This window comes from Harpia harpyja, chromosome 17, assembly GCF_026419915.1.
Source record: "Harpia harpyja isolate bHarHar1 chromosome 17, bHarHar1 primary haplotype, whole genome shotgun sequence".
In the NCBI taxonomy this organism is placed as follows: domain Eukaryota; kingdom Metazoa; phylum Chordata; class Aves; order Accipitriformes; family Accipitridae; genus Harpia; species Harpia harpyja.
Window position 1 is genome coordinate 1,869,204 of NC_068956.1, and position 13,242 is coordinate 1,882,445.

Sequence of the window (13,242 nt, forward strand, 5' to 3'; positions counted from 1 at the left end):
GGGGCTTATAAGAAAGATGGGGAGGGACTTTTTAGTAGGGCCTGTAGTGATAGGACAAGGGGTAATGGTTTTAAACTAAAAGAGGCTAGATTTAGATTAGATATTAGGAAGAAATTCTTTACAATGAGGGTGGTGAGACACTGGCACAGGTTGCCCAGAGAAGTTGTGGATGCCCCATCCCTGGAAGTGTTCAAGGCCAGGTTGGATGGGGCTTTGAGCAACTGGGTCTAGTGGAAGGTGTCCCTGCCCATGGCAGGGGGGTTGGAACCAGATGATCTTTAAGGTCTTTTCCAACCCAAACCATACTGTGATTCTGTGATCTCTGCAATATTTGCTTTCCGGAAAGCGCTTAAAGCGTATGATTCTGCTTCAGATATTAAGTTTGCTCATGGTTATTAGTGTAAGACAAAGCATGTGATATGCTATGGGGACTGTCCAGGAGAAATTTCCCTTTTCCTGGGAAGCTCGTAATCTAAAGTAGAAGAGGTGATCTAGGAATTTGGGCTCATTTATTGGAGTTTGAGGAAAATCCAGTCTTTAACAGGGATGTGGGAATGCGGCAAATTAGAAGAGGACTGTGCAGGCAGGGCAGGTAGAGGACATGGGCAGAAGAACAGCGAGGAGGTCCTAGGACTGAGTCTTGGCAGGAGGATGCTTTTATTTTCATGAGCCTTGTAAACATTGCTAACCTAATTTCTTCAAATAAATTACAGAGCAAGGTGGTAGGGAAAGCAGAGCAATTCTGCAGGGAGTTTAGTTTTAGATTCATTTAGAATCAGGAGTTAGACTTAAAACAACAATTTAGATTTAACCATTTCTTTTAAAACCTGATGTCCTAGGGAAATTTGGCTTTTGCCTTATGCTCTGTGTGTGAGCGTTTCCATTCTGCAAACTTTGGAAGTCTGATAAGGGAAGGAGAAGTCTTGGAGATGATTAAATTCTTCTAGGTCTCATGAAAATACTGCAAGTTAAAGAAAGAAGGCTTTTTGTAAGTGGGTAAAGTGGCAACATGTATTCACACATGAGGTGCCAGAAGATCTTCAGTGATCTGGTAGATGTCCTATCATGAGAGAAGCTTTGTTTTGAGTTTCCACTTGACCAAAGAAAATCAATATGAGAAACAACTCCATGGGAAACTAGTGTTCAAGCAGCTCCTTGTTTTCTATTTTCTTTGGGGCTTTTTTTGTGTCATTGAATCAATTCATCATATATTTCAAGTTTTTTTCTCTAGGGAAAAAGGTAAAAGAATATTTTGAGTGATGAGGTAAGATTGTGAGTGTTAGGAGTGGGGTAGTTGCATGTCATTTCAGAAGTCTTGTATCTATTCAAAATATACTCTCCAAGAAACCTTAAAATAGGTATTTACTCTTTCCTTTCCTGCAAAAACCCAAACTGAGACCTGCTGCTTGGCAATTTGTCCAGATGGCTTCAGGAAAGGGTAGTGGAAACAGGATTTCCAGAATTGGGTTTAATGGGTTTAATTAGACTGGTGAAGAGATTAGGGAGGACTGGAGGCAGGGTTAGGAAGCTGTTGTAACAGGTCTTAGACAACCTAGAGAGAGGGGAAGTCTCTCTGCCTTGATTTTGGTTTTGGTTGGGGTTTATTTACTTATTTATTTGAATTAAAGCCATTTGGAAAAAATTGATAGTGTGTTTATACCCTAGAAGAAATCCTATGCATGTGTTTGAATGGCTAAATATAGAAAATGAGACATCTGGGAATGCAACTACACTCCTCAAGAGGTGGTGGTGGTTGTGGAGGACTTTGGAGTATTGAACTGTAAAAGTCCTCTGCATATTCAGGGAAATGGAAACTGCCCTTAAACTGCATTTTTAACAAAACTTGGTTCCTAACAGCAACACAGACAGATCTAAAATGACAAATATCTTTAGCAGCACAGAGATATTTAGGAGCTGGTTCTTCCCTCACTTACCTGTCAGTTTGTTTAGGCTCCCAAGTTCGTTTCTCCTGCCGCAGTTGATAACATCGTTGGCGCTTGAAGCAGGGTAAAGAATGTGGCTCCTTGATCCTGTGCAGTTGCTGTTGATACTCCTGCCTGGAGAAGAAGCAAAATGCTTCGGGCCCGAGCTCAGGTTCTGACAGGTAAAAACATTTCCATTTGCTTGAAAGAGCTGTATGCCCTTCTGTCTTCCCCGAACACATCTGAGTCCTTGGGGCAGTGAGTTGCCGGTGTCTGCCTTGTTTGGCGGACAGGTTTTTGGGTGAGAATGAAAACCTTTGAGCTTCTATTTTGTTTTTCAGTCTTAGTCAGCACATCCTTAGAAATAAGTCCAGCGTGTTGGGACCACTGGTACGAAGGGCATCGTACCATGTGCCAGTACAGCCAGGAAAGTGGGAACCCATCATTTCTTTACAGCTGCAGCCTGAGGACGATTATTCACAGCTACCACAAATGTTTTGGTCTTTGACTTGCCATCATTTGTTTTCCTTCCCCACTTGAAGGAAGTGATTCTTTTCAGTAGGAGAAGGATTAAATTGACTCAACTACTTTGTTTGCTGAAGTAGCACTTTGAAGTGAATCTTTGAAGTTTCTTATGTGATCTGGGATTCGATTAGACCACTTTTACCCAGCAGTCTCATAGCAGGGATTTTATTTGGGAGAATCTCACTAGCTATTTCAGCTCCAACAAGTATAAGCAGCCCTTCCTTCAATTTTAAGGCTATTACCTGCTCAGATAGTGCAGTAATTGAGGGAGTGGAATCATACCAATGCCTAATAAAAACAAGTTCAAACTACAGTGGAATCGATTCAAATACGGGAGGAGAGGACCTCTTTCTTGAAAACTTTATATAAAGTCCACTCTGTCCTTCTTCCAGAGATCTGTGCTTAGACTGCTGTTTTCAAGTTGAGATGTTGAATAACCTAATAAGGCCAGATATACAAAATATTTAGCTGGGTTTTTTTAAACAAAAGGGGTTTTTTTTAACAAAAGGGGAAGGAAGGAAGGAGAACGCACCTTTTAGTTCTGCCGGTTTTGATCCTAACTCACATGGTTTTCAACATTCACTTTTAATACTTGACTTGTGCTTGAGCATGCAGACGTTATGGGGTCATCCGTGGTATTAGTAGAATCTCGCTGGTCAGCGTTTCGAAGCATGTCTCTAGCGTTAAGTCTCAAACTGGAAAGGTAATCCCCTCTGGAGTCTTGACCTACTCTCAAAATTACTTTCTCCTGCTCTTTTGAGCCTTTGGGTTCTATTCCAATGTTTTTTTCCTCTTCATCAAGACAGCTTGCTTAATTGCTGTGACTGCTAGGCAGAAATCTTACTCTCCTGTCTTACAAACCTCCTTTTCTTCAGTTGCTTCATAATAAAGTAGTTTCTGGAACAGGGCCAGGCCTTTAGCCCAAAGTGTCTTCTAGCTTTCATATCAAACGAGGAACAGCACAGCCAGATTTCTGTCCTAATCCCTCTTCCCAAAGACAAAGACGTCGACACTGTCTAGACATTGGTGTTCGAAAGATTTTATTCGCTTTTTCCCATGTGTTAATTCAAGGCTGAGGGTTCCCTCTTTCTCTTTTTCAACCCACATAATAGTCCCCAAAGCCTCCCAATCTACCATTGCTCGATGGATGAAATCCCGCCTACAATTCAGGACAGAAGTGTACAATTTGGGAGTAGGTGGTCTGTGCCCCTTTGGAGCAGAGTCAATGAAACAAGACGTGGTGAGTTCTGGCTGGTGGCCCTCGTGGTGTACGGACTAAGCATTTGTCATTTAAAATATCTTTTTTTTTTTAATATTAAATGCTGTATTCAGTCACAAGACACTACACAACAGCTGCCAGCTGCTCTTAACCTTTTATACTTCTTTTATGGCTTACTTAATGCAACAGCCTTTCCTTGGGTCCACGATATATAGCTTTTCAGTGGGGGAGTGGATCCTTATAAGCTACAGATTTTGAGTAGGAAAAGCTAACAACTTAGCTGGTTTCCCGGTCCTTTGAAATTTTACTTCTACTGATGGCAGGTTTTGACCTTTTTTTTCCTTTGGAAGTGTTCTGCTGGGAAGTTTAGCTAATGAGAGATCATTAGGATCCTATTTACCCTTGGATGTGGTCTAGTTATGTAATGAAGAGGTCAGGTACAAAAACATTGGGAAAACTGAAGACAAATTGGTAGGGGAGCAAAAGCTGCCTTAAGAATGTTGTCACAAATTCTTTTTGCCCAATGTTCTTCTCCCTCATTTTGGAGATGGGTTCCTTACGTATATTTATTTTCAATTTTTTATGTTAAAAGTGTGGAAATAATGGTCTCCACTTCAACCAAAACAGCCGATGGATTCTCTTGCAGATGTGAAAGGCTTTTCCCAGTTTGTCAATCTCCCCTGAGGAAGTATGCGTTGGATCTGTGAAGGTGCTGGCCGTACTCATCCCCACACCGAGACCCATGGCTGGCATGAATCTGCAAATAAGTGGGATGCTGGTCTCAGAGGAAGAAATGTAAATAGGTGAATTAGAAGTTTAAAGGCTGCAGTTAGACATAGTAAAAATGTAAATAGGAGAAAACAAAACAAACTTGAGGCCGTCTTCCTTGGCACTTCAGTGTGTGCCTCTTGCCTCTGTGTCAGTCTTTCTGGATGTCACAGCTGGGGACAAGGAGAAACGTGTTTTGTGTCTTGTATACAGCTGAGTGTGTAATTTCTAGTTAAAAATAAAAGACAGCTTAATGTCAAGATTGCAAGTTCAAAAAGCGTAACGGGGCTGTGCATCACTAACCGCACTTTCATTTTGTTCTATATATGTGGGGCCTTATCAGCAATATTTCTGTCCAGGTTTCTCTCTCTCTAAAAACACCATTCGTTTTATAAAAGGGGCCTTGGTCTGAGGGCTAGGGCAATCTTGGGGGAATTAATTTCTTATAACTTTAGCCACCTGGTTTCTTGTCTAGGCTCCTCTCATAGTTCATGGGGACACGTAGGCATCTGCAGCATATGGTCATCCCACCTGCTGTAGACAGTTGTGTTAAAATGGGGTGAATTTGCCTTTGAAGTTTCTTCCAGCTGATGATGGAGGACATCTGGACCACTAATGTAGCTTAGATACCAAAAATTTAAATGGAGATAGTTAGGGAAGATAAGTGGTACCCTGTGAGTCTTGCCCACATTGGTGGCTACTATTGGATATACACATGTGCTTATATAAGATATTTAATTAGAATTAGTCTTCTTTATAAGAACCTAAACCAAGTATTGTAGATCAAATTATCTATCTAGGAATTGTACATTGGCTTTGAACCTGTTTCAGATGGCCAGTATCCTATTTCCCTTTTCTTAAAGGGGGCACCGAGAGGACTTAGATCTTGCTCAAGGGAAGAAAGCTGATCATAAAAATCACTTCAATGCACTATCCTCCAAAAGCTGTGCAAGACAGATCTATGACCATAGTGTAAGCTGCAGTCTTGTTTCTGAAGGGACTTCAAAATAGGCATTTTGGAAACAATCATGGCAGCGCTCCACATTTGCAAAGGTGCCTTGTCTATGGGCAGTTCAGGTTTGAAAGGTATTTCTTCAGCAAAAATGCCTGGAAAACAACTGAAAAATTTGCTGTTCATCACAAGTTAACAGTGAAACCGTTTGTCGATGGACTGTGAGGGTTGTTTCACAGGTACTGCTTGAGGATTATTTGTGTCAGTTAATTAAAGGTTTTGATGGGGATTTATAAGCTGACAGCTTTGGTTGCTCTGGTGGACTTGGGTTTGGGTTACTAAATATTTTGCATTTAATGTTCAAATAATGTGGGATTTCAGAATCGGTAGCCAATTCTCGTGTTGATTTAAAAAGGATTATAAGCAGAAAGCTTATAGGCTATGGAAAGTAATTGAGTGTAATGATGTTCTGTAGGAAGACCACTGCAGCTTATTTACCATCACTTGCTTCCTTTGATGCCTCCCCTCCATTTAGCGGTCTCTCCGGCTGGATTGATAACGCTGGCATGTCACCGGAGCATCCTCGGACTCCCTTCCCCCAGCTGCCGGCGTGGAGGAATGGCGAGTTCTTTTCATCAGCAAGCCTGCTTGTTGCCTTCCAGAGCGTCTCGCTGTAATTCAGTTATGAATCATTGCTTTATTTGTCATGTCAAGCTCCAGCAGGACGGTTTAAAGTGCTTTTAGTCGGCAGTAATTTGAGGCACTCTGCCAAACCGTTCAGTTGTTGTCAGAGCCGGCGGTGGCTGCAGCTGATACGATGATAAAACGCGTCCTGACTGCAGATTATTGCCGCGGTGGCAGGAAGGCTGTTCATTTTTACATGTGGCAGGCAATAAGAGCTAATTAACAAGCATATGAATTTGTTGGGTTTATCCCTGGGGATTACAGAGTGGGTGTAGGTATTTGAAACTGTTAATGTATATATTTTACTGTCTTTTGTATTTTTAAAAATTCATTTTCCTGAGCGTTATTTTACGCTGAAAGTATATCAGCAGAATATGGGTCTCTGTAGTGCAATCGGAATATTTTCTAGACAAGAGGGAATGTGTATTAAATTTTTCTCCTCAAACAGAAATACAACTTGCTTTAAGGGGAAAAAAATTCCTTTTGCTATCCTAAAATAATTTGTTGGGGAAAAAAATTACTTTTTTTGTATGAAGGTTTTATGTCTGCAGGATCCCAGCTGAATGCCATGTAGGAATTGGCTGGTGCTAATGTTGATTTTAAAAAAAAGTCAGAATTGCTTGGGCACAGGAGGTTATCAGTCAAATATTGTTTAGAGAAACTGTTTTGATGTGCTGCCTTTAGTACCTCACTGAGGGGTTTAGATGGGCAATAGTATGAGTAGTGAGGGCAACAGTAAAATAATTGCTTTTCTCCTGATCATTTAACTAAATCAATTTATAGTAGGAATATCTGTGCTGGTAAAATGAGAGGAAAAAATTATCCATACACGTATGTTGTTCTTGTTATCATCCCCCAGCTCCAGACCTTGCCGCCGATGCAAGGAGAGCGTTGCAGGATGCCTCGCGGCTCTGCCTTCAACTATATGTATTTTTTAAAGAGTTCCTCCTCCTTTCTGCTGCTTTGATTCTGCTTTTTCCTTTGAAAGCTAGACACGTAGCTGAACCTTCAGTTCTCATTATCGTTGTCATCTTTTGTGTCCATCTTTTTTATTTTTTTTTCAGTCCCATCTGTGAAATAGGTGTGGTTTTAAAAAAGAAAACCCAAATGCCAGTTTATGATCTCGGTTTTGTATCACTCTGCCGTGGCTCGCAAATGAGTGTTGGCCTCCGAATGGACACAAACGGGTTTACTGGCTCTTAAATATTTTTGCAGGATGATAAATTTAAAGCAGGGAGAATTAAGATGTAAAGATGATACAACTGGGAAAAGGTGTCTCGCATCTGGAAGAATCAGTTGTGTCTTGCTGGACCTGAGCTACAGGCAATTTTATGAGAACCAAATTGGAGCTTCAAATGCTGCTGTCCTCTCATATTAGCTTTTTGCCAGTAATGCAACCTGATCAAAATAACAAACCAAACAACCCTGCTTCCCAAAGTTGAATATGGTGGGAGCTCAGGGAGCTGTCATCTCATGCTGAAGAATAAAGCATCGCTATGAAAACCTTCAGACTTAGTGTCTTCAGGAAAGAAGAATTATAAGGGAAGGATTGTGCCTTTTCTTGGTTAGGGTTAGGGTGCTGCCCAGACTAACTGGGCAGTAATATCTGAAGGGGGCAAACCTGCTCTTAGAGGTCCCCTTTCTGTCCTCTGTTCCTCCCCATGTTCTTCAAGGCAATGATGGGTTTAATGCAGAAATGCTGTTAACTTCTGAAAAAATGAAGTGCATTATTTAATGCAGGTTTTTAATCAGTCCTTCATTTGGCCACTCGATTTTTGTTGCATGGATACAAAAATTGCAGCATTCAATGAAAGAGTCAAGAAGCTCCATTGCAAGTGACTTTGGAATAACCCGCTTCTAGGAGACCCTTTTAATATGTTTTATTTGATGTTTATAAGTCCTGATACGTTAGATTTTTCACCTTTAAAACATGTGCGTGTGTGTGTGAATTCATTTTAAACTTCAAATCTCTTCTTGAATCACACAAAGCTTTTGCGCATAGTGTTTAGTAGTGAGTTTTGCAAACTTGGAGTAAATTGCAATTGAATTTTACTTTATTCTCTTATCCCTTGTTCCTGTAGCACATGGTGGGGTAAATAGCGGCATTTAATTTCATTTCTCATTTTGTCTTTTTTTAAGATGCTGGTTTCATGCATGGTATTTTTCTCTTGAATGTAAACCAATGCAAACCTTTGTTTCTTTACCTGGGTAAACTTTTCCTAGCTTCCAATTAATCTCATCAGCCACTTGAAGTGGAAAAAGAGAAGAGGTAGGGGAGAAGGGAAGGGGGAAATGTGGGTGCATTGGGGGTCAGTATATTACACAACTTCTCTGGTCGGTGACGTTTGGGTTCTTTGTACTGTCTTCCATATTCTTTGTCCAGTTGTTCTTGTCACCATTGCTTAATATCTTCTTATTTTGATAAACTTTTTGTGAAATTATTAAAAAAAACATAATTGAGCCTTTTATATTTGTTGTCAGCTGCCAGTGCAACCCAATATTATGTAGGAGGATTATTGCCCGTGTGTTTGAGAGGCTGCCTGAATACTTGACCTTGAAAGCAGCTTGCTCTCAGAGGTGCCAGGGGGTGGAAGGGCAATGAGATGCAGTGTCGTTCAGCTTTCAAGGGAATTTTTCCTGCCGTGCACATCACTGTCCTGCTCTGATTGCCCCAAAATATCCACCTTTCATGAGCACCTTGGACATTTGGGTGTCTAGTCGAGCAGCAGTGTTGTGCATATACTAGCGTGCTCAGTTTGCAGAGATTTTGGAAGATGCTGCTACCCAAGTCGTTCCTGCATAGCTGAAGCCCTCTTCATATACAAGCAGGATATATTATTGTATTCAGTATACACACATACCTTGCATCTCTCAGCAGAAGATTTCACTGGCTGCACTTCTATCTTCTGAATCTCCCAACTTAATTATGACTATTACGAATAATTTCATCTCTGCAAACGTTACCTTATCTCTTTTGCTCTCTTTTCCAGTTTTAGCGCCGTGCGTGAAATACTGCTGGTCCTTGTAAAGGATCTTGGAGCACCTTACTGTTACCCTTTTGGGAGCCTGAAAATCCAATGTTTAATACTAGGCTGTTTCCTATAGCTTAGCTGCTCTCTAATCCATGACAGCCCCTTTTTGTCTTATCCTGTAACTTCAGTTTTTTAATAATGTCTTTCTAGGGCTTTTATTAATAGCTTTTTGAGGTCATCCACCCCAGTTATGGACTCTTTACTTATTACTGTATAGCCACGATCGAAGGATTTTTTCTGAGTTATTTTGCTTCCCTTGCTGTGTTTGTTTATCTGAGTGTGGTAGGGCAATGCATCATTACAGCCAGTGTGCTTCATGTGAAATAAGACATTGGGTAATTCCATGATAATCCTTAATACACTTATTAGAGATAAGTACAAATCTTCTGCTGTTATGTAATGAGCGATTTGAATATGATAGTGTATTTTTGTAAACATTATGGACAGGTCATTCTAAGTTCTTTCTGAATTGTTAAATGAGCAATCTCTGGTTTTATTGACTTTAGTATACATTCACTTTTTCTTCCATCTTGTATTTCTCTAGTAGCTCTCTGGAGGTCCCTGATTTTTCTATACTTGAAAAATAATACACGCGGAGTAGATTTGTAATTGGTATATGCACTTTCTAGGTTGTTTGTGGTATTTTGTCTGTTTATGCTGCTCTTGGTTTGGATTTTGACTCATTTGCTTCCCATAATCTTGTTTTCTGATGAGCCTTTTCTTCCCTACTGTCCTTTTCTCCTCCCGTTGGAGGTTCTGTTACATCTCCTCAGGTAGATGACAGGCAGAGTCTATTGTCTGTAATTTTCTCACCTTTTGACTTAAGGCTCTTGCTCTCTATTATCCTTATTTTAAAATCCTCCTGTAAACAAATGCATCGAATTTCCAGGTCACCGTGCTCATTTATAGTTGAAAACATTGGCTTCCATGGCAATTGTACTGTTGGTACTTAGTGACCACAGCTGTTAGTAGTTTCAAATCCAGTCTTGTTATTCAAGTTGTTTTGGGCATTAGATGAAAGTAGCCTCAATTCTTAAATGCAATAGAAATAGCTATTTCAAGAAAAAACACTTAAGTAACTGAGAAATTGCTTCTCTGAACTCTGCTGTGACAGTTGACACCATTTACCTCCTGTGTCAACTAGTTGGATATCACCAGACCTTGAGCAGTTCCTTTTCCCGTAACCAGTTTATAGCATTGAAGAAGAAAGACTGTTCTTATCTGCTGCAGGATCTACTTACATAGAGACACCAGAAAATAGACAGACAGATCTCTAATGCTTTGAAGACCAGTATGATGGAGAGCTGATCATGGGGTCTCTTCTTGTCATTGTGTTGTCCATCGTGAAGTCCACACGCTGGTTAGTCTTTCTCCCACGTCACCTCCATGAGACAAGGAATATGCAGCCTTTGGAGGTGTGTGGTCAGCAGTATTCTGCAGTCTGCTTCGGACAGGTAGGCACAGGTCAGTGATCAGACCTTTGGAAAAATGAAAAAGAGAGAGCAAAGGCAGAGCCAGCATGCTTAGAAGTGAAACAGCCCAGGAAATGATCTGTAGGTGTAAGTGCTGCAGGTGGCCTTTCCTGGCTGTGATCATCGCCTCTGGGGCACAGATCCCATAGGCACTGATGGAAACTGAGCCAGGTGTCAGGAGTCATGGCCTTCAGAGACATGGAAAGGAAAAAAATAAATTAAAAAAAAAAAAAGTGTAGTTTTGAAATGGAATATTTTAAAATGGAGTCATTTTATACTGTTTCACACCCAAAAAGCCCATGTGGACAAGCATCAAATTGTGGAGATCAGAAATGTACTCATAAGATGCTTCTGAAAAGAGGGAAATGGAGCAGATATCTAAGATAAAACAAGACAAGTTATGTCATAAAAGTGTAACCATGTCACTCCAAGCAGAACCTTGGAGACAGCTTCAATTGCAATTTTTCCCTGTCCCAAATAAATTTTCATTATTGGCAGTGAAGATCTGAAGTGTTGTTTGCTAGCAGAATTTATGGATGACTGACAGCATGCTCAGTCCTCTGAGTCCTCGTGTTAAAGACAGTTCTTGCTATTGAAAAATAGATAAGAAATCCAGAAAAAAACCAGGGAGTGTACAATATTGCCAAGTTAGGAGCAGCACATGTGGCTTTTAATGGTAGTTTGTTTGATTCTGGGATATAGGAGAAGTGATATCTTTCAGATGCGTTTCAATGACAGCCGGAACATTTTTTTTTTTTTTCCTTTTCCTACTCATCCGGAAACGCTTAGAAAAGAGCAATTCTACCTATTTGTCTTGTTGATGGCTGTTTTCTTCTAGTATAAGGAAATAGTTTCCACTTATATTAGACCATTATCTCATGTGGATGTGGAGCAGATTTCCATCCGCTGCTCTTGGCTAGAGAGGAAATAGTGAAAGAAATCTGGGGGAAGTTGGGGAAAGAAAAGGAAAATTTTAGGTAACTTAAACCATCGAACTGTGTGTTCTGACTTTGCCTGAAAATTCCTCATTTTTGGAGCGATAGTGATGAGAATAACTAAGGAAAACGCTGTGCCAGGTCTCGCTGATGGTGATAGGTGAGTGCTGCTGTACTAACATTTTTGCTTTAGGCCGGCAAAGTCTTTTACTGCCGATAAAATGCTGAGCTGCGGGATGTTGTAATGCCTTCTGTAACTCTAGCAGTGTTAAGTATTAATTTTTTAAATTATATTAATAGAAGTATATTGGGGAAAGAGGTCTTTCAGTCAGACTGGTTATACAAAGAGATAATGCTGGTATGGAGCATCAGATATACCAGAACCAGAAATATATCTATCCTTGCTATTACTGAACTTGGAAGAGATTCAGTAATTTGGGTGGTCTACAGCTGTTTGTAAATGCCTGAATAATTTTTTTTTCCTGTGGTAGAAAATTGCAAAATATGTAGGTGAAACATTGTTTTCCCTTAAGTATCGTGTTTTAATAAGTCCCGCTAAGTGATGGTCCATTGGCAGCGTTAAGACTAATCTAATGTCTCAAAGCTACCAATGCAATTAGAACATAGGAAGGATCAGTTTTTAAAAATTATGTTAGCTAAGTGTCTAGCTATTTAAATAGCACATATATATATTAAAAAAAACCCCAAACCCCCCAAAAGTAGAATACCTTTGGGGGCTCCTTTTTCCCAGAACTGTTAAATCCCTCTCCTAGAATAACTCCCAGCTCTTTCACCTGTGTTTCAGGTAACCTTTGAAAAAGGGAACCGTCAGATGAGATTTTCTTTCTGCCGGACCCTGTTAATAATCAGAAAACCCCTGGAATTTCTTGGTACCAACCTGCAAGACATGCTTCTGGTATAGTAGGGACCCAGCAAACTCTAGCCTTGGACAACTGAAGCAGTGAAAAAGACATAAGTAAATATGTTCTTGAAATTACTTTTTAAAATTGGTTTAGGCAGTTTTCATCTTCAACTCATTTTGCAGTTAAAACCTAATTATGAATAGTTATATTCAGGTTAAATAATCCAGTTTTCTTCTAGTTCTGCATTAAACAAGTTGCCAGAACTTGCCTGGTGGTAGCGGGTTAGGTAGGAAGCATTGTCTGAGGTGGCATCGCTAAACTGCAGACTTCATTCACACATGTAGCCTATAACAGTATTTTGAAAACATTAATTTGCATAGAATGCAGTTACTGTCTTTCAGAAAAAATTAGTTATCCCTCCCCCAACTGGACCTATCTATGATTAAACTGAAATGCAAAAGTAGGATTCATGCTTTTTGAAAAATGTGTGTTTGCCAGACTCTCATCTAAATTGTAAATAGCAGCTTTGGGTTTGAAATTAGCCATGGGCTTACAGTCCCATTCCACAGATGAGCAAATGAAAGATGGATTTGGGTAGTGTTGTCTATTTTTCTGGTAGTTTGTATGAAATGGGCAACTGCTGAACATAAAAATACCAGCTTAAAATTCCTTCATGTGTTTTGTGTTGCTGGAAGTTCAGATTGTACTTGTTGATTTAAAATTGGACATTGAAATCATATGTTGGCAGTGGTTAAAAAGTATGGCGTTTACTTGTCATCAGAACTGCTTTCATCCTGGAAAACATCAACTATTTATTTTGCTCAAACCGCTGTCTAATACTTCTGAAGTAGGGGGGCTCTTGCAGCCTGG

At 40.1% G+C, this 13,242-nt stretch overlaps 1 protein-coding gene across 4 annotated transcripts in view; it reads left to right on the plus strand.

The window, feature by feature from the left end:
* The window catches only part of FAM168A (family with sequence similarity 168 member A), a 203,646-nt gene that overhangs the window by 63,669 nt on the left and 126,735 nt on the right, over window positions 1-13,242 (plus strand). The gene's annotated exons all lie outside the window — the stretch shown is intronic.